General features: G+C 39.2%; 1 protein-coding gene across 3 annotated transcripts in view; it reads left to right on the forward strand.

Annotated features, from left to right (window-relative positions):
• The window catches only part of HIVEP3 (HIVEP zinc finger 3), a 577,811-nt gene that overhangs the window by 98,081 nt on the left and 456,767 nt on the right, over positions 1-22,963 (forward strand). The gene's annotated exons all lie outside the window — the stretch shown is intronic.

Below are 22,963 nucleotides of genomic sequence, written 5' to 3' on the forward strand. Positions count from 1 at the left end.
AATATCTTTCCCTTGTGGGGCAGGACTCTGAAGAGGTGGGGTTCCAGGATACAGTGATGAGGTCATCTGCCCAGGGAAGTCAGGTTGGCGTCATGGTAGCATCTGCAACTTGGTGGCTGAAAAGCACAAGATATAAGGCAGAAAAAAATGTTTAATAATCAGGAACCTAAAGGTAAGAATATAGTAGATGAGATTTGGGTATCTCCATTTTGCAAAAAGGTAGGAAATCTGTTTTAGGTCTATTCCAAGTGGCCCATAACTTTAGTAATTTTTGCCTGAGCCTGACAGCTAACATGCAGGTGGGCTAAAGGTATTATCTGGGGGAGATGGAGTCAGAGTTGGAAATAGGACTAGAAACCTGAATCAGGGAAGAAAGTAGCTCCCAAATATGAGAAAAGTATATCAATACCCTTAACTGTAAACCCCATCGAGCTGATCTGGGCCCCATATTCAGCACAGGAGCCTATATTTTCCCACTTTTCTTTAATGGGGTTGTCTTTGACTAGTTAAAAGTAGGGTTGTGAAAGGGAAACACGAAGCAGAATTTGACTGAGTTTAGAGTATTACACCAAAGTAAAAACCTCTGGGGGGAGACGAGGGTAGATTTGCAGCTTCTCTACAGGGGTGGGTGGGTGAGTGAGGGTAGGGCCACAGATCTTTGGTGGTGAGAATGGTGTTAATATATACTCCTTTTAACTTATAGTCTTATAAATCACTACTTAATCAATATGAGAGGGGAAAATAGATTGTCTTGAGCTTTTTAATGCATAGAATTAAATATGAAAAAAAAGTAGGGTTGTAAATTTGACATGAATGAAATGGGCAGGGAAACTTGTTTGTGAGACTATGGAGGGTACAATTAGAGAGTTGAGGTGAAAATCAAGGGTTCTGGTTGGCAAAAGCTGTACTTGAATTGCCTCCACTATCCTCATGCCTTTAATGAGGACTTTCAGGTTTGACACATTTCATAAACACACATTAGGTTAAGAGAATAAATAAACAAATGGGAGTTGGGATACGGGACAAATGAGAAGTTGGCTGGAGGAGAGGGCATGGGCTTGAGCTGAGCAAGTGCCCTCCAGGAGCCTCACACCATGGTGCAGTGAAGATGTGGTTTTGGGGCCAGGTGGTGGCACACTTGGTTAAGCACTCATTACAGAGAGCAAGGATGCAGGTTCAAGCCTTTGATCCCCATCATCAGGGGGAAGCTTCATGAGTTTTGAAGCAAGACTGTAGATGGCTATCTTTATCCCTCTCTATTTACCCTTCCTCTCAATTTCTCTCTGTCTCAATCCATAGTAAATATATTTATATTTTTTTAAAAAAGATATGGTTTCTATCTTAAGCTCCTGGAAGTCAAATATCCTCTTATTTGTGATAGAAAACACGGGAAAGTGTGCATGAAGGTAGAAGTGAGGAATGATGAAGAGTTTGATCCTAAATATGTTAACCTGGGAATTAAACTGATAAGACAATCAATCATTTGTTGCAGACTCCTGATGGGATATGGAAGACAGACTTATGAAAGAGTGGGAAGACAGTCTTGAAAGAGGCCTGCTGCTGTATAATGGGCTAATGAGTCCCAGTTGGAAGTTGTTTTAGTACCTCTGGTTCCACTGTTAGGGAATTTTTACTAGTCCAGATAATTTATTTATAACTCATGTCTCGGTCACTTTTTATTTTAAGTTTGTCACATTGCTCCAAAGAACAAACATCTTAAGAATAAAATTTGTAGAATGTTCACAAAAGAAACATAGTTCGCTAATTGCCACCCAAAGAGTTGAACATTGTTAGCACACTGGAAATCATACTTGGACCCTCTGTTTGTCTTTATCTGTCTCCATCAAATAGTACCACTACTCTGACTTATATCATCCGAAGTTAATTTTACCTGGTTTGAATCTTTACATAAGTGCAATCATGCAGCATGTTCTCTTTTTGTCTGTTCATTTCCCTGAATGTTATGTTTATGAATGTCATCATCATAGATGATGTTTATTCTTCTTTGTCTCATTTTAATATGTTGGATTGCAACAGTGGAACATACCACTCTACTGTTGGACATTTGGGCATTTTATGACTTGGGCAATTAGAAAACAGACTTTTATGAACACTCTTGGCTATTACCATTTGGTTGAAATTCTCATCTTTTTTGTTATGGTTATAACCAGAAATATAATTACTGGGTCACAGGGCATATTTTTATGTTTAGCTTCTGTGATTTCTGAACAACTATTTCCAAAGTGTTTGCAAATTTACATTTAGATCAGTAGTTTATTGCAGTACAAATTGCTATATACAGTTACCAACACTTAATATATATTTAAACCATTCTGGGATATTTGAAGTACTTCACTACAGTTCTTCTCTTCTCTTCTCTTCTCTTCTCTTCTCTTCTCTTCTCTTCTCTTCTCTTCTCTTCTCTTCTCTTCTCTTCTCCCCTCCCCTCCCCCTCCCCCTCCCCCTCCCCTCCCCTCCCTCCCCCTCCCCTCCCCTCCCCTCCTCCCTCCCCCTCCTCCCTCCCCCTCCCCTCCCCTCCCCTCCCCTCCCCTCCCCTCCCCTCCCCTCCCCTCCCCTCCCCTCCCCTCCCCTCTCCTCTCCTCTCCTCTCCTCTCCTCTCCTCTCCTCTCCTCTCCTCTCCTCTCCTCTCCTCTCCTCTCCTCTCCTCTCCTCTCCTCTCCTCTCCTCTCCTCTCCTCTCCTCTCCTCTCCTCTCCTCTCCTCTCCTCTCCTCTCCTCTCTTTCCCTCTCCCTCTCCCCCTCTCCTTCTTCCTTTCCCCTCTCCCTTCCCCCTCTTCCTTTCCCCTCTCCCTTCCCCCTCTTCCTCTCCCTCTCCCTCCCCTCTCTCTCTCCCTCCTCCCTCTCCCCTGTCTCTCCCTCCTTCTTCTCCCTTCCCCTTCCCCCTCTCCCTTTCCCTTCCCTTTCTCCTTCCCTCTCCCTTCCCCCTCTCCTTCCCCCTCTTCCTCTCTCTTCCCCCTCTTCCTCTCCCTTCTCCCTCTCCCTTCCCCCTCTTCCCCTCTCCTTCCCCTTCTCCCTCTTTCTCTCCCTTCCCTCTCTCCTGTCCCCCTCTCACTCCCCCTTCTTCCTCTCCCTTCCCCCTCCCTTCCCCCTCTCTCTGCCTTCCCCTCTCCCTCTCCCTTCCCCCTCTCCCTTCCCTCTCTCCCTCTCCCTTCCCCTTCTCCCTCTTTCTTTTCCTTCCCCCTCCTTCTCCTCCCCTACCCTCCTCTTTCTTTCTTTCTTTCTTTCTTTCTTTCTTTCTTTCTTTCTTCCTTCCTTCCTTCCTTCCTTCCTTCCTTCTTTCTTTTTTTCTCTCTTTCTTTCTTTCTTTCCTTCTTTCTTTCTTTCTTTCTTTCTTTCTTTCTTTCTTTCTTTCTTTCTTTCTTTCTTTCTTTCTTTCTTTTTTCCAGAGCAATGCTCTGGTATATGGTGGTGTAAGGAATCGAACCTGGGACCTTGGAGCATCAGACATTAGAATCTCTTTGTAAATCCATTATGCTATCTCCCCAACCCTGATTTTACATTTCTTGATGATTAATTATATTTACTTCTATATACTTATTCACCATCCAAGTAAGTTTTCCTGTGAAATGTTGGATCAAGTTTTTTTAATGGAATTTTTTATTAGTGATTTAATATTGATTTACAAAATTATAATATGACAGGGGTATAATTACACACCTTTCCCATCACTATAATTCTGTGAGGGCCAAGTGTTTTTGTCAATAACTTGAAATCCACATCTGGTAACCTCAGTGGTTTATTAAATCAGTAGCTGAAGTTCCATGCCCGTAACTTCAGTAAACATATCACTCAGGGACTGGTTTCTGCTATTTTCTTCATGATTCTCAGCCATTTGATTCTATTCCAGAAAGATTTGGTATTTTTCAGTGGATGCTAAACGTTTTCTATGAAAAGCTGTCAGGTCTTGAGTTGAAGAGAGGATTTAATTCTTCTAAACAAAGCATAGGAAGCTCTCTGAGATTTAGTTGAGGCTGCCCTGCCTCTAGTTTGTGTCTAGTCAGAGGTCAAGGATTTTCCAATGTCCATTGAAAGCCTGGTGTTTAATGAGCTCCTCCTCCTTGGTGGTCCCTGAACTCCTGTTTTTGTCTTTCCATTCAACCAGAACTGCCAGAACAGTTGCTAGGCTGCTGATGACTATTTGGCCCCTATGTTTGCATTGTTTATTATTAAGTGTTCTAAGGGGAAAATGTGACCCTGCCAGAAAGTTTCCATTAGTGGGCATCTGTGTTTTGGGGGATCTTGGTTACTCTAGTACTGATTTTTTTTTTTTTTTGGATTTTCTTGAATATCTTCAATCAGTTACTTTGTGTTTATGTTTATAAATACCACAGCAGAGGGATTAATCTGATACCCACTGCTCTTTCATAGCTAGAACTATAAGTGAATTATCTACATTTAAGATAATTATATAATTTTTAAAAAATCCTCCCCCTTTTCCTTTTTAGTAGAGGGTGAGAGGAAGAGGGAAACAGGGAGAGAAGTAGACAGATGGAGAGGAGAGATACTTGCAATTCCGTATCACTGCTTGTGAAGCTTTTCTCCTGTAGGTGTGGGTCAGGGTCTTGAATCTGAGTCCTCATGCATAGTAATGTGTGGTGAGGAACTGACAAATGGTTCACTTGGATAACACATCTGTTTTGTTATCCAGGTTTGAGTCCAGCCCCATAGCTTTGGAAAAATCTTTAGTGGTCTGGTGTCTTTCTCTCTATATATCTAAAAAAGTTAGCTTGGAGTGGTAAAGCCGTGGCAATGACAGTGAAATAAAATAAGAGAAAATAAAATAAAATATTCTTAGAGGGTCATTTCAATCATGTCCTTCTTCTCCCAATATTAAATTGTCTTGTGGTCAAGGACTTAGACTTACCTGTGTATAGTCTAAGTATCAAGAGAGAGGCACAGCTATGTGTTAAGAATGTGGAGTTTGCAGTACAGCCAAGGTCAGAAATTAGGGAATTGCAACTTATATACAGAGTACGTCCTAATTATCTTTCCTCTTTACCTCCGATAATATTCAAATACAGTTAGAAACAGAATGACTAGCAAAAATCCCCTCAACTTCTGACCTTGTTTAAAGAAGAAATATTACACATTTAGAAAAGAAAAGACTTCTCTGTTATGAACTTCATTTTATGGAGGGGGCGGGGCGGCGGAGTGTGGTTGAGCAAGTATCCTTTTAAGCTTGCTTGAGGTTTAATTCTGAAGTTCAGATCTCAACTTTTTTTTCTCTTTTCCAATTAGGATGAAAAGAAAAGAAAAATGTCTGGGGAAATAACTGACAGCTTAGCACTTGTATTCCTGAAGTTACTGATTTGCTCCCCAGTGCCACTCATGCTGAAGTTGTACTCTAGCTTTTTTTTCTCTTGTCTTAAGTGAAACTTTACTCTCTATAATATGAAATAAGAATAAATCTAAAAGAAAAAAAAGAGCAAACATTTTTTGCTTACATGAACCAAACAGACCATTTCTTTATTTTCACCTCTACAATATTTAAATGTCTCATGAACAAAGGTACCTCAATAATAGATGAAATGAGTTTTTAAAAATTACTTTATTCGGAGTTGGGAGGATGAGAGTGTTCTGCTAGCACCCATCACAGGGAGGTGAGAAATTATACCCAGGTGTCAATATCTGCACTGTAAATCAGACCATTTTTATGTTAACAACACAAAGAATTAAGTTGCATAGTTTTATTTTCAATTAATGAACTTTATCTCTTAGAATAGTTTTAGGTTTAAAAAATTATTGGAAAGTATGGAGCATAACCACATAATACCTCCACTAGTTACCTGTACAGTGTATATCTTATATCAATGTGGAACACATGTATTGATAGATTTTTACTTAGCTTTTAAAAATATTTTTATTTCTTTATTTTAATGAGAGAGACACAGAAAGATATAGAGACAGAAACACAAACGGAGAGAGAGGGGAGGGAAGGAGGGAGGGAGAGAGAGAGAGGGAGAGAGAGAGAGAGAGAGAGATCAGAGCACCGTACAGCTTTGGCTAATGGTGGTGCTGGACACTGAACCTGAGACCTCAGACTCCTAGGCATGATAATGATTTGCATAACCATTATGCTTTCTACTCAGCCCAATTTTTACTCATTACAGCTTTATATGGTAGATTGTTCTTAAGTGAATTCTCAACCCCATTAGTAACTTACACAGTGGTAACTTCCTGTGAGGATAGAGGGAGGAAAAGGAAGTCACCGCTGTGTAAGTTACTAAGGGGGTTGAGAATTTTACCTAGGAGCACAAAAGCAAATATGGATCACAGCCAAATAAAATTTTGATTTGGAACAACCATCAGCATTTAGAAACACATTTTACATTAATTGACTCTATGTAACTCTGGTTATACATAGCTCACTGGGGTAAAGTGGTCCCAGGGTAGAATATTTCGATGAGAATACTATTAAGAGGATATTATGTAACCTTGTTTTAAGGAAAAAAAATTCTCTTTCCTAGGTGATCCTTAATGACCTGTTGAGAGTCTTAATTAGAGGTATTAAATGTCCACGTTGAAAGGTGCTCTGATAGCTCAGTTTCTTTACTTTTTAAATTGTTTAAATTGTAGTAAAATAAAGATAATATCAGATTTGCTATTTAACCATTTTTATTATGCTGTTCGGTGGTGTTAAGTGCATTCATATTATGGTGAAGTAATTGCTATCAAATGTCTGAAATTTTTTTTTTATCTTGTATATATTAATGACTCCCATTTACTCATGCCTCCAATTCCTGCTAATCAGCATTCTACTTTCTGCCTCTGAACTGAACTATTCTAAGTGTTTCATATAGTTGGAATTATACTGTCTCTCTGTCCTTTTGATGCTGGCTTTCTTCTTCATATATATATATATATATATATATATATATATATATATATATATATAGGATTTTTTTTTTTTTTTGCTTTTCCAGATAGAGAGGGATGGAGAGGGAGATATAGTTTTCTGCATAGCTCCTGAAGCTTCTTCTTTACACGGTGCTCTCATATGGTGGTTGTGGGCTCGAACTTGGGTCCTTGTCACAGGTAAAGTGTGTGAGCTATCTCCAAGCCCAGAATTTCTTTCCATTTTAATGCTAAATAGCAATCTATTATATGGCAAACCACCTTTTGTTTACTCATTTATTGGGATGCTTCTGTTTTGTCATGATATTGCAACAAGAAAATTACTTGTGAAGATATATATATATATATATATATATATGTATATATGTATGTGAATTACTCAAAATAAATATAATAGTCCCACCCAATAACTCTAAGATGCCAGAGTGCTACCAGTTTTTGTTATGGTAGTTTTAGGGATTGATCATTGTAAGTGTCCAGAATAGTTCAGTGAAGGATTTAATTTTCCAGAGATATACTGTATAGCTGTGGAAATAAACTACATACTCAATTTTTAATAGTTTGCAGATAGGTAGAATATATGGGGAGGTCATGTGTGGGGGCCAAGAAGTAAGATGGGAATGTTTGACTGGGGCTGATACCAGTGCCCTGAAACCAGGCTGAAGAGTTTTGAAGTCAGTGGCAAGGTGGTGGGAAGTCACTGAGGATTCCAGATTGTTTTTGGTATTTATGGATGATTTTGTTTCTTTTCAGCTTGCCTTTTTAAAAATTATGTAAAGCATTTACAAAGCTAAAACTATAGTGTAGTAAGCATAGTATAACTCTAATCTTGAATTATTTCACTGTCCCCCAGAGATCACTCCTTTGCATGTGTGCTTAGGTCCATTTCCCTTCTCCAGGATTTGGCTCCTTTGCCTATCTTTGTCTAGCACCATCAGTGACTGGGTCATTTCCATCAGTAGACAAATCTTATCTTAAATACAGCTCTTTATTTTTCAACTCTTGTTCTTTTTTTAATGAAGTTTGATTAACTGGTTGATTGACAGAACTTGCCAGAGCACCTCCTGTGTGGAGATGGGGCATGAGCCTGCATTGTGGACTTGACAATGTAAACACCTTGCCTGATGTGCTATCTTTCCAGACTCAAGTATTTATTTGTGGTAAATCATATAACAAAGTTTACCACGTTATCTATTTTAAATTTAGAGGTCTGTAGTATTGCGTGCATTCATAATGTTGTACAACCATCCCCACCTTCCATCTGCATCAGTATTTCCTTCCCTTTTTTTTTATTGGGGGATTAATGTTTTACAGTATTTTCATCTTGAAATGAAACTCTAGGAAGCTGGAGCTACCTCACAAAGTGGAGTGTACACCTTGCCATGTACAAGGCTCTGAGTTTGATCCCTGTCCATCACGTTGGAGCATCAGGGTCTGGGGAATCCTCCATGGATGTTGGAATAGTGCTATGGTTTCTTTCTCTCTATATGAAAAAAAAAATTTTTTTTAAATGAAGAATAAAAAAGTCAACCCAAAGCAGTGGAATAGCATATGTGTGAGGTCTTGGTCACAAAACTAACAAGCAAACAGAACATCCCTGAAACTCTATATACATTTAACAGTAACTCACTATTCCCACTTCCCTTCAGTCTCTGGCAACCAATTTTCTGTTTCTGTGAATCTGACTGCTCTTAAGCATCTCATGTAAATTGAGTCATACAACATTTTTCTTTTTGTGATGGACTTACTATAATGCTCTCAGTTTTCAACCATGTTGTAGTTTATGTCCTTTTAAAGGTTGAGCAGCAGTACATTAAACTTACTTAACCACATTTTGCCCATCCATCCATGGGTTGCTTCCTCATTTTAGTTGTTATTACTATTCTCTTAACACAGTAAGAGCAAACTATACCAGGATGTCAGAGAAGTACAATAGAATGTGTAATGAATTTTGATTGAAAGCAGAAATGATATTATAAATAAAATAAAGGTTTCTGTATTGAAATGAACATTTACTCCATTTTATGCATGACTCAAATTTTTCTGTATTACTATTACTAAGTAAAAATTATAATTCACTAGGTTAGGTCATGTGCTTCAGATGAAAGTAAAATGATCAATAATGTGATAGAATTTTCAACAATGAAGATTTACCAATAATGGGAAGTGAAGTGAGAAATTAAAATGATGATTTGCAGACTAAAGACATGTATTCAGCTTAATGACCATGAACATGCCCTATATTTCCATTTTCTCAACTGTAAAATGTGAAAGTTTGATTTAGTAATCTAAGATATTTTATTGCTATCAAATCTCTTTATTTCTCCAATGAATCAGTGATTACTAGTGCTATATCTTGATACTTAACTTTTCTAGTGCATAGTGTTAATAAAAAGTCTGGCAAGCAAAAATTAGTAAGTAAATTCTAATAGAAACCATCTGTTAGAAGCTATCAAGGGAGGGGATGGGATATGGGGAAAGCTTCGGAAGTGGTAAAGAAGGGCTGCAGGTGTCTCTCTGTCTCTTTCCCTCTATATCTCCCCTTCCCTCTCAATTTCTCTTCATCTCTACCCAATAATAAATAAATAAAAATATTAAAAAAGAATATATATCACATTATCTCTAAGAATGACAGTTTAAAAATATTTAAAATATGTCCACAATAGAACAAAACAAACAGATATTCTAATTTAAAGAGAAACTTAACATCCTGAGGATAGTTGAGACAATTATGTATCTACTGCAAAGTGTGTCACTAAAAACAGGTCCTTCTCTACAAAATAGAAAAGTAAGAAGAGTAAAGCCAGCAAGCTAATAGGAAAGACTCTTTAATTTTTTTAAAAAAATTATCTTTATTTATTTATTTATTGGATAGAGACAGCCAGAAATCGAGAGGGAAGGGGGTGATTGAGAGGGAGAGAGACACCTGTAGCACTGCTTCACCACTCGCAAAGCTTTCCTTCTGCAGGTAGGGACCAGGGGCTCAAACCTGGGTCCTTGCATATTGTAATATTTGTGCTCAACCAGATGCACCTTCAGCTGGCCCCCAGAAAGATTCTTTGTGAAGAATTGCAAGAATGTGGGAAGGAAAACTGTAGATATTCTTTAGTTTTATGGAGCCCAGAAAGACTCACTGGGATATGACTAAGTTTGTGTGAATGATGTTCTACAAAGATCTTGTTTTAGAATCAGATGAAAACTAGTGGACTCAGGTCCACACTCATGTTTTTCTACTTGGATTAGAAGGATAAAACTAAGAACCATATTGCCACTGGGAGAAAACAAAAGCTTAGGCAAAGTTTTTGCTGTATGAAGTTTAGGAATGCTTTGAACTTTAGGTCTCAACATTTTCATCTCAGATGACTTAATGTTATGCTGACAGATGGTTTTCCAGGAAACCAGTATTTTTATGTTCTTCCTAGACTTGTTGTTCATTTGTTGGTTCTCATCATTTCTTTATTGTTCTGCTAGACAGTGTGACCTATAAAGATACTTTCCATAATTTAATTATTCTAGATTATCCTGGTTCCCTTACCATATTACTTCATTTTCCCCTGGTCTCCCTCTTTATCTCTCACCCACTTTCAAATTCCTGGCTCTAGGCAAATGTCTATTGAGTATTTTATGTGTCAGGCATTGTTTCAGGTGCTGAGGACAAAACATTAACCTTACAGCCTGACCCACACTAATGCAGTATGGTAGAGTGAAGGGAGGTAGTATCAGACAGACATCTACAGAAACTAATACATGTACATTGGTTCACATACTTGAAGAAGTTATGGTGCTATGAGAGACAATAATATGGTGACCTACTCTCAATTGAGGAGTCAAGGAAGTCAGCTTTGAGAGATTGGCATTAAATTAAAGCTTGAGAGAATGGGTAAGTGAAAAAAGAGGACAGGGTGTTTCAGATATGGAAGTGGCAAGAAATCATTCTGTACTTCTTATGATTCCTTGGAGGCCAGACAGATAACCCAAAAGTATGAAGTAGGCTGGTAGGAGAGAAAGTGGGGAGAACTTTATTAATAATGAGCATGCTTCCTGTTCACATGGGGAAGACCCAGAGATTCTGAGAAGCTGCCTTTGTGGCCTTAGGTATGACTTAAACAAAAACTTTGCTAGTATACAGGACTTTGGGAAGAGGAAAGAGAGAATCAGTTGTTAGAAAATGGAACCATATAAAGGGGATATAGATTTAAATTCTGCCCTAGCCATAGACTAACTCCTCCCAATAAAGAAATATTTTTTTTTTAAAAATAAAAATCTTGTTAAAATTAAGTTAACAGAAGTCTAAGGTTCCTGAGAAGTCAGCAGGCCCAGAATCTAGAAAGAGACAAGAATCTGCTAGGGGAAATGAACCCTGATTTAATTGTGTCACAGGCAGTTGACACCTGAGAATTCAGTCAAGGTGACTGATGTATGGGTGAAGTTTGACTGAGTACATGCTGACAAAATAAGGTGACACTTGGAGCATCAAATAAACAATGTGTCGTGCAGGCATTTCTTTCTTTCTTTCTCTTTCTTTTTTTAAATTTTTATTTATAAAAAGGAAACATTGACAAAAACCATAGGATAAGAGGTGTACAACTACACACAATTCCTACCACCAGAACTCCATATCCCAAATCCCACAAGCTCATAGAAATAGTTGGGAGGGTCTACAGAAATTCTCCCCTGTGGAGCACTGTTGAAGGAAAGGAATTTCACTTGGGTACTTCCTTCCTATTAATAAAAAACCTTAGTGTGTGTGTGTGTGTGTGTGTGTGTGTGTGTGTGTGTGTGTGTGTATGTGTGTAAGAGATGAGCACTATTGCATATAGAATACTGGAAATCTTATATCAAGAGAACAGGAAAAAAAAAAATTTGACCCTTGAGGGAAGGGCAAATTTTTGCATGTTGGATTAAGAATTAACTCAGAGGGGCCGGATGGTATCACAGCAGGTTAAGTGCACATGGCGCTAAACTGAGGAACTGGAGTAAGGATCCCAGTTTGAGACCCTGGCTTCCCACCTGTCGGTGGGGGGTGGGGAGTGGGTTTGCTTCATAAATGGTGAAGCAGGTCTACAGGTGTCTATTTTTCTCTCTCCCTTTCTGTCTATCCTTCCTTTCTGGATTTCTCTCTGTCTTATCCAACAACAACAGAAATATACAAAATGGGGGGGGGGAGGCCTCAGGAGCAGTGAATTCATAGTCAGGCACTGAGCCCCAGCAATAACCCTGGAGTTAAAACGAAACAAAACAAAAACTCAGAGAATGGTTGGATCTTAGGTTGTACCTCTAAGACCTAGTGATGGAGTGCTGGAGATTAATTGCAACAACAGGGAATATTGCCCTTTCCTCTCTCTCCTAATCCAGGGTAACAAAAAATGCAGAAAATGAAAAGAAAATAATTCTGTTTTATTTTAAAGATTTACTTATTTATTTGAAGAGAGAAGAGGGAGAACCAGAGCATCACTCTGGCATATGTGATACTAGGGATTGAACTTGGGACCTCAAGCTTGTAAGCTCACTGTCCTACGTACTTTGTAACCTCTCAAGATATATATATATATATATATCATTAAAAATATAAAAGCAGGTTAAAAATAAGAGGACAGAGAAATATATCCTCTGCAAACACCAGAATAAATCTACAGCCATTATATTAATATCAGACAAAAGGACTTTAGGACAAAAACTACTACTAGGAGTAAAGAATGATTTTAAATCATTATAAAGTTCCCAGTTTCCCCAAAGAAGTAATTAAATACACTATGTAAATAGTTGTCAGTTCAAGATGTAAAATATATATTGTTGGTGGTAATTATTATTATTTTAATTTATTTTTTTTATAAAATGGAAACATTGACAAGACCATAGGATAAGAGGGGCACATTTCCACACATTGCCTACCCCCAGAGCTCCATATCCAATCCCCTCCTTGATAGCTTCTCTATTTTTTATCCCTCTGGGAGTATGGACCCAGGATCATTATGGGGTGCAGAAGGTGGAAGGTCTGGCTTCTGTAACTGCTTCTCCACTGAACATGGGTATTGGCAGGTCAATCCATACTCCCAGCCTGTCTCTCTCTTTCCCTAATGGGGCAGGGTTCTGAGGAGATGGGACTCCAAGTCATATGGTGGGGTCCTCTGCACAAGGAAGTCGGGTTGGCATCCTGGTAGCATCTGGGACCTGGTGACTGAAAAAAAAGTTAAGATATAAAGCAAAACAAATTCTTGACTAATCATGAACCTAAAGGCATGAATATTGCAGATGAAGATTGGGGCATCATTCTGGAAAAAGCTAGTAGGTCTGTTTTAGGTATATGCCAGAGGGCCCATGACTTTATTAGTTTTTGCCTGAGCCTGACATCTAATATGCAGGTGGACCTAGGTTATTGTCTGGGGGGATGATGTCATAGTTGGAAAAATAATTATTATACTCTCTAAGAAGTGTTGTTTTTCATTGTTCTAGTTTTATTAGTTTCATATGGATACAGTAACAAATGAGCACATACTTTGTGATTTAAAACAATATATTTATTTGCTTACAGTTCTAGGTACTAGAAATCTGAAATAAGATTGACTTGACTGAGATCACGTTGCCAGCAAGGGGGTGCTTCCTCCAGAGGCTCTAGAGCTGAATCTGTTTCTTAACTTTCCCAGATCCTGTTATATTCTGAATTTCCTTGGCTTGTGTTTGCATCACTATAATCTTGTTCTCTGTCACAGAACCTTTTCCTCTTCAGCTTTCTGCTCCCCTCTTAAACACATACTTGTGGATTCATTTAACGCCTTCCAAGATATTTCAGGATATTTTCCCTGGAACAAGATCTTAACTCAATCACATCTTTTGCCATATAAGGTAATATTCACAGTTTCTGGAAATTAATAACACATCTTTTGGGCCATTATTTAGCTTACCACAATGGTACTTAAACATACAGCAACCAAGCATATTTTTTTCTTTCCATGATTTAAAAAATACTATAGCATTCTATCATTAACTGATCAATTACACCACATTTTTTTGCTTGTGTAATATTTTTTTCGTGCAAATAAAATACATTTTGTAAAATATTGGTGTTAGAACACTTAATTAAAATGTTTCATTCAGTGTGCTACTGAAGCTATTTGTAGAATAATCTTTCTCTCATTGATTTACAATTCAGTTTTATCGCTTGTCACATAATTATCCTCTCACCTGTAAAATGTTTTTATTAGTGACTTACAAGATTATAAGAGATTAGAGGTATAGTTCTTTCTGCCTTACAGCCATTCTCAAAGTTCTGTGTCCCCAGGTCCCCAAGGATAACCACCATAGTTCTCCCAAGGTTATAGAAATATCTCACCCTATTTTTCATTTAAGCAATATTATCCACTCCTGTGAAATTTTCCAGGCTTTTATGAACTCATATGGAAGTTTGACTCTAGATTACATAGGTTATATTTATGTAATTTTAGTTTAATAATTAATTTACTATGTAAAATTAATAATTAATTTTAATAAATTAATAATTAATTAATTAATAATTAATCTAGGAATATTTTATGAGATTAACTATATATAACATAGTAACATATAATAATGAATTAAATATGGAAATACACATATAATAAACTTCTACATAATGAACAGTCATCTAAAATAATGACATTATTTGATATGCTATAATATGTAATTTGAGTATATATAATACTATAAAGCATTATTATATGATTATATATCATATACTTAAAATTTCTAACAATTAAGTTAGACTTTACAACCACATCATAATTATTTTATACTTAATTCTTCATTGATTACATTTTATCATAACATATCACTTCCTTCCTTGAATTCATTATCTTGGCTTACCTTTTCCATCAAAAATTTAATTAAGGGAAGTCAGGCACGTGGCGCAAAGCGCAAGGACCAGCATAAGGTTCCAGGTTCGAGTCCCTGGCTCCCCACCTGCAGGGGAGTCGCTTCATAGGTGGTGAAGCAGGTCTGCCGGTGTCTATCTTTCTCTCCCCCTCTCTGTCTTTCCCTCCTCTCTCCATTTTTCTCTGTCCTATCCAACAGCGATGACAACAATAATAAAAACAACATGGACAACAAAAGGGAATAAATAAATTAATTAATTAAAAATTAATTAGGGATATTTGGGTGATACAGTTTCTTTTATTTCCTTCAGGTTTTCTTTTTCTTTCTTTCTCTCTTTCTCTCTCTCTTTCTTTCTCTCTCTCTCTCTTTCTTTCTTTCTTTCTTTCTTTTTTTATTGCTTTAATAATGATCAACAAAACCATAGGATAAGAGGAGTACAATTCTACACAATTCCCACCACCAGAGTTCTGCATCTCATCTCTTCCTATTCTTTATGACTCTGGAAGTGTGGACCCAGGATCATAAATGGTAAAAGGTATGGCTTCTGTAATTGCTTCTCCACTGGACATGGGCATTGACAGGTTGATCCATATTCCCAGCCTGTTTCTATCTTTCCCTATAGGGGCTGGGCTCTGGAGAGGTGGGGTTCTAGGACACATTGGTGAGGTCATCTGCCCAGGGAAGTTATATTGGTGTCATGGTAGCATCTGAAACTTGGTGGCCGAAAAAGCATTAAGATATAAAGCAGATTCAGCTTAGGAGCCTATGTAACCTCTGTATCCCTGTAGGTCTGAGTTCCCATTCTGTGGTCATGACTAGGAACATTCCAGGCTACACTAATTTCAGGATCCGTCTTCCTTGGGTGGTAGTTAGAGTATATTGTCCAACATCCCTTCAGAGAATGGAAAAGTCCCTACCATTGCTGGTCCACATTGAAGGCAAGGTCCTATAGGGGCCCACAAAGGGGTCCATTATGTTGTTCCTGATGCAGATGACCAGTGACAGTGGTAAGAGGGATCTGTTAGAAGTCTAGGCCCATCATGTCTGTGTGGGAATCACAGGGCTCCCTGACTAAGGCCCCAGGTGATGGGGTGGCCTGGTAGTGACTAAAGAGTCATCACTAAAGTGTGCCAGTCTCTTGTCCTTATTCAGCTTTTGTAGTCCTTACTTTGTCTGACAAAGTTAGCTTTGGAGTCATTGAGGGACATGTAATAAGAAGTAGGTGAGGAAGGTATCTAGGTCTAAGTAGAAATATTTCATTAGGTACTTTATAGTTTCATTTTAGGTCTTTTTACTTGTTTGCTTCATTTACTCACCCACTGCCAACTATTTTGCACTTTTACTTTAAGGTATATGTTTTCTCTTAACTTATAGATGCATGTACATATGCCCTATCTCATGGGTCTTGGTCTATATCTAGGTTTAGAGGTTTTGTTTAGAAGTGCACCACCCAAAATGGAATTAAGGAGTTCTATAAGCTAGGAAAGATCTCACCAGAGTAATGAAGCTGGAGGGTTGACATTCCATGCCTGACATCTCTGACACAGTCTGAAGTGAAACATGCTGAGGTGGTACTGGTTGCATTGCTTAGGCTGGGATCAGCAAATGCTGTATCAGTTGATATGAATAGGCTTCTGTGCTGAATATGGGCCCCAGATCAAATTGATGGGGTTTAAAGTTAACAATATATATTTTCCCCATACTTGGGAGCTACTCTCTTCCCTCATCCAGCTTTCTAGTCCTTTTTCCAACTATGACACCATCTCCCCAGACAATAACCTGGGTCCACCTGCATATTAGATGTCAGGCTCAGGCAAAAACTAGTAAAGTCACAGACTCCTTGGAATATACCTAAAATAGACCTACCAGCTTTTTCCAAAATGAAGACCCCAAATCTTCATCTGCAATATTCTTGCCTTTAGGTTCATGATTAGTTAACAATTTTCCCCTGTTTTGTATCTTACCTCTTTTTCAGTCACCAGGTTCCAGATGCTACCAGGATGCCAACCCGACTGACTTCCCTGGGCAAACGACTCCACCAATGTGTCCTAGAGCCCTGCCTCCCCAGAACCCTGCCCCATTAGGGAAAGAGAGAGACAGGCTGGGAGTATGGATCGACCTGCCAATTCCTGTGTCAAGCATGGAAGCAATTGCAGAAATCAGACCTTCCACCTTCTGCACCCCATAATGATCCTGGGTCCATATTCCCAGAGGGATAAAGAATAGGAAAGCTATTATGGGAGGGGATTGGATGCAGAGTTCTGGTAGTGGGAAATGTGTGGTAATGCGCCCCTCTTATCCTATGGTCATGTCAGTATTTCCATTTTATAAATAAAAATTAAAAAGATGTAAGGCAGAATAAATTGTTTAATAATCAGAAAACTAATGGTATGAATATAGCAGATGAGACTTGGGGGTCTCCATTTTGGAAGAAGCTAAGAAGTCTATTTTAGGTATATTCCAAGGGGCCCATGCCTTTACCAATTTTTGCCTGAGTCCAACAGCTAACTGCCACCAGAGTTACCTCTGGAATTCGATGCCAGTCTTACAGATCTACTACTCCCAACTGCCATTTTTCCTTTTATTTTTTAATTTTTCCTTTCTGTTATACTTGATAGGACAAAGAAAAACTGAGAGGGGAGATGGGGGGGGAGAAAGAGAGATACCTGCAGTACTGCATCACAACTTGTGAAGTGCCCCCCTGTAGGTGGGGAATGGGGGCTTGCATCCGGATCCTTGCCCATGTTATGCTTAATGGGGTGTGTCACCTTCTGGCCCTCCAGTTTCTATCTTTGAATATCCTTTCTTGTTTATTCATTTTTTTCCATTAGAGCTTTGGCCTCACTTATTTTTTAATTTCTTTATTGGGGAATTAATGTTTTACAGTAAATACAATAGTTTGTACATACATAACATTTCCCAGTTTTCCATATAACAATACAACCCCCACTAGGTCCTCTGTCATCCTTTTTGGACCTGTATTCTCCCCACCCACCCACCCCAGAGTCTTTTACTTTGGTGCAATATGCCAATTCCAGTTCAGGTTCTACTTGTGTTTTCTCTTCTGATCTTGTTTTTCAACTTCTGCCTGAGAGTGAGATCATCCCATATTCATCCTTCTGTTTCTGACTTACTTCACTTAACATGAATTTTTCAAGGTCCATCCAAGATGGGCTTAAAATGATGATGTCACCATTTTTCATAGCTGACTAGTATTCCATTGTGTATATATACTGCAACTTGCTCAATATGGCCTCATTCTTACACGATTTCAGTGTTCCTGGGTTTTTCATTTATGAGAGAGACAGAGACAGAGAGAGTCACAGTACGAAAGTTTTCCCTGGTGCTACAACACCTCCCATGTAGAGCTTAGTCTTGAACATGGGCCACAGTATGGCAACGTATACACCCTGCCAGGTGAGCTATCTCTGTCACCTTCTTTTGTCATTATATATGAGAAAAATTGTAGGTTGAAAACTGGTAGAGTTTTTGAAATAGAATACTATTGTCTTGGAATTTTATAAAAAGTATGTATCATTGCCTTTTAACATAGTATAACAGATGACAGGTATGATGTGTGTCTGGTTTTCTCTTCTTTTAAGCAGTTTGATTTCTGCAATCCTCTTTTTTTCTTGGAATTCCAAGCAAAAGCTAGAATGGAGTATCCATTCTTTCAGTGATTGTGTATACATTACCAATAGATCTGTGTGGTCTAAAGTCTAAAGTCTTCAGTTCAAAGAATTATTCTACTTTTTCCATGATTATCATTTCCCCCCTTCATTAATGATGTATCTTTCTGGAATTCCAGATTAACATTATATCTTCTGGATATCTCTGTCATATCTTATGTCTTATCTGAACATTTAGATTCCTTTTTGTGGCATCCCCAAAAATGATTTAGAATCTACCACTGTTTAGCTTCTGACTTCTACCCATATTAAGGACAAACCTCTCACCTTCCAAAGAAGCTGTGGAATTATCACTGTGTCAGTAATTCTGTGTGAGAGAGCTGTCTAGTTCCTGATTTCTTTTAACTTGCCTCTCAAATGATGACCAGGACCAGGACCTCTGTCTAATCTTTAATCCTATAAGTGTGGGGTATTCCAGGTCTTTTTTCCAGAAATCTGTGCCCCTTCTTAGGGACCTGGTGCAGAATAATGCATGAGCATTAAGCACTGTTTCCTCATCCATGTCACAGCTCCTCCATGCAATCAGCAAGTTCTTCAAAATGTTGCTTTTATTGATCCAATTTTTTTTCTGGTTCCCAGCACCACCACCAATGCTTTTGTCATATGATTAATTTTTTATTATCTTTATTTATTTATTGGATAGCCAAAAATTGAGAAGTAAGGGGTGTAGAGAGGGAGAGAGACAGAGACACCTGCAACACTGCTTCGCTTTCCCCCTGCAAGTGGGGACTGGGAGCTCAAATTTGAGTCCTTGCATATTCTAACATGTACATTCAACCACGTATGCCACCATTTGGCCTCTGGTTCTGTAATTTTTTTAAAAATGTTTATTTATTTGTTTATTTAGGGTAGTGACAAAGAGAAATTGAGAGGGCTTGGGAAGATAGAGAATGAGACAGAAATACACCTGTAATGCTGTGTCACCATTCTTGATATTTCCCCTTTGCACGTGGGGACCAGGGCTTTGAACCCAGATCCTTGAACATTGTAATGTGTGCCTGTGTGTCTTCAACCAGCTGTGCTACTGCCCAGCCATATATATATGGAGTGTGAGGTGGGAAGTAGATAGATATCCTACTTGTGATTCCTAAAACTGAAAGTCCCAATGTAGAAGTAGTGGAGCGAATAGAACATCTTATAGGTGACTGGACTGAATGACCTTGAGGCCTCTGCTACCTCTGGGTGTCTGTTCTCTAAGACTAAAGAACAATGTTCCCTAATTAAAGGTTCCAAAGTAAAAGACTCAGGGGTGGGTGGGTGGGGAGAATACAGGTCCAAGAAGGATTCAGAGGACCTGGTGGGGTTGTATTGTTATATGGGAAACTGGGGAATGTTATGCATGTACAAACTATTGTACTTACTGTTGAATGTAAAACATTAATTCCCCAATAAAAGAAAGTCAGAAAAAAAAAGGTTTGGAGAAAAATTTTTAAAGTATTTTATTTATCTTATTTTTGAGAGAGATGGACACAGAGAGAAACACCAGAGCACTGCTCAGCTCTGGCTTATGGTGGTGTGGGGGATTGAACTTGGGACTTCGGAACCTCAGGCATGACAGTCTGTCTCTTTGCATAACCATTATGCCATCTACCCCCTGAAAAAAAATTTTTAATTGAAGGAGTTAATGCTTTACAGTGTAGTCACTGTCCATGAGTATAATTTAATTATGCACCAGGACCCCAAAATTCTCTCCCACCTCCCCCCCACTCCTTCCCCAGAGTCCTTTGCTTTGATTCAATACACCATACCCAGTTCACATTTCACTTTATGAGATGAAGGTTTTACAAAGAAAATTGAGGGAGATAGGGTTGAGTATTGTTAGGAGAACAGAATAAGGCGAGACCACTGGTGAGCCACATTACACCTGCCTAAAGAATTGCAGGAGGATCTAACCTGCCTAAAGAACTGCAGGAGGATCTAACCTAATCACAGCCAAAGCTACAACCGCCATTTTCCTCTTAAAAGCTAAGTGGCATCAAAGGGCATTATAAAACCAGTTAAGAAATATGTTTTCTGGAAGGTTAAGAGCTTTCTGTTTCAGGGAAGATGATGGACTGGAGTGCCTGCTGGATTCTATGACAATTTTGGGACATTATAATTATGATACCATAGTGCCTGTGCTGTTGGTAGGGAATACATAGCAGCAGCAGATAAATTCCTATGTATCAAAATATCTTGTTTTCACCCAGCCTTACAGATAATTCTCCCCTGTCCCCTTTCCTCTTTTACTGTGAAGAGAGATTAGCTTTCTCAGGAACATTTCCTCCAAATTATTAAAACTGAATGGAAATATCTTCAGATTCTCCTCCATCATGCTGGCTGGGGAGAATGGGCATTCTAGCCCTTTCTCAGTGCCCTTGGAGGCAGTGCTAGCTCTCAGTATAGCTGAGGTTCCTTCCACAGGCCCTGGATGTCCCCTCCCCCAAGACTAGGTGAGGAGAGAAGCAGGGGGAGGATTGGGAGGCTTGATCAGGGAGAAGAGTGACAGGATCCCTGTGGTAGGTCTGAGCCTTGTCACAGAGCCTTCTAGGCTCAGGTCTGTGGTGGCCACAGGAGAGCCAGTGCTAAGATGTGTGGCTGGTGACATTTCCGGCTGCCAGTGCTTAGCCAATCAATGACAGGCCCAGCTAGCTAAGGCCATGACACATGAAATATGATAATTTTCTACTTAAGAGCTCTGGAAGGGAGAGGGGAGGAGAGAAGTGTGTGTGTGTGTGTGTGTGTGTGTGTGTGTGTGTGTGTGTGTGTGTTTAGGAGAGGTAGAGAAAGCAGAGCCTGCAAAGAAGTAAGAAAGTGACATTGGTTTCAGATGTTTGTCCAGCAGGATGAGGCAGGGAAGGACTGAGCTCTGGGGAGACATACCCTGGGGAACTGTGGTGGAGACACTTGGGTCGCTCTTCAGGTAAACTGCTGCTGGTGCTGAAAAAGAACCATACCACAAGCAGCCAGTACCATCTGGATATCTAGAAACTCTGCTACTCCCCCTTCCAGGGTAGAAAAGAAACTAGAGATCACATTTTTCTTCCTTTCAAAACATGAGTGAGGCTGAGAGTTTTGGTTTCTTCTCAGTGATACCCTTTAAAAGATAACTAAACCTGGAAAAAATATCATCCAAATCATACACACACACACACACACACACACACACACACACACACACACACACACATACTTAAATCAACTGGGTTTTAGGAGGTGGCTCAGTCTGTTATAACACTAATTTGCATGCCTGAGGTCCCTGAGGCCACAAGTTCAATCCTCAGAACTACCTTATGCCAGAGCTGAGTAAGGCTCTGGTCCTCTGCTTGCTCTCTCATTCTTTCATTAAAAAAAAAAATAATGAGGGAGTGGGTGGCGCAGTGGGTTAAGCACAGGTGGCACAAAGTGCAAGGACAGGTGTAAGGATCCTGGTTGGAGCCCCCGGCTCCCCACCTGCAGGGGAGTCGCTTCACAAGTGGTGAAGCAGGTCTGCAGATGTCTCTTTCTCTCCTCCTCTCTGTCTTCCACTTCTCTCTCCATTTCTCTCTGTCCTATCCAAATTAATGACATCAATAATAACTACAACAATAAGACAATAAAGGCAACAAAAAGGAATAAATAAATATTAAAAAATAAAGTCTTATTTAAAAAAATGGAAAGAAAGAAAAAGGAAATTAAACCTTAAAAACAACGGTTGGGCTGAGGGTTGTTTATTCCCCACCACCCCATTTATCTAACTCCATGCTTGTTTAAAAAAATGCAGTAAATAAACAAAACTGTCTTTTTAGCAAATCTTGAAGGAGGATTGAAGCCCAAGTCTTAAGAGATTCTAAATGCCTTGGTAGTAGTGTCCATTCCAGATTCTGCTTGAAATAAAAGTGCTTTGAAGACAGTTCAGGTCTTGGTTATATTCTAGTGTAGATGTGGAGCGAAAGGGAGCCTTTGGTTTGAGGTCAGGTGCCTGAGGCTGCAGGGCAGGATTGAGAGAGCAGTCCCTGGTTACCGGGTGGTGGTGGAGTGTGTGTGTGTGTGTGTGGGGGGGGGTGGCAGAGGCCCCCACTTCCTTCAGCCACCTTGGTCGGCTTCCTACTCCTTTATCAGCTGTCAGGGGCTGGTGAGGGGACAACTTGTACAGACAAGACTTCCCTGCATTGACCCCTGAACATGTGCTCAGAAGTGTAGGAGCACAGTGTTTACATAACATTCTGATTAGTCACTGAGGAGCTCATCACAGCAATAAATGTTTAATTTTACGTCTGGCATTCTTCTATCTATCTAGGCACTGATAAATGAAATCATTACCGCTGCATGCAAACCTGCCCTGTAGCTCTGGGCATAGAGCTGGCTTCCTGTGTGCAGTGATAGCTATTCACAAGTGATAATTGGTGCACTGTATCTTTAAAAGGTTAAAAACCCCTTTCAAAAAAAAAAAAGAGGTTTGGACTCCTAGTGAAAAAGACAAGCAAGGCATGGGTTGGCTCTGGATTCAGAAAACAGCTGCTGATTAGATTCTGTGACTGCGGGGCTGAATTTATTCCGTGTTTTTCAGCAGTAGGAATTCAAAAGGGATGC

This window comes from Erinaceus europaeus, chromosome 13 (assembly GCF_950295315.1).
Source record: "Erinaceus europaeus chromosome 13, mEriEur2.1, whole genome shotgun sequence".
NCBI classification, from domain to species: Eukaryota; Metazoa; Chordata; class Mammalia; order Eulipotyphla; family Erinaceidae; genus Erinaceus; species Erinaceus europaeus.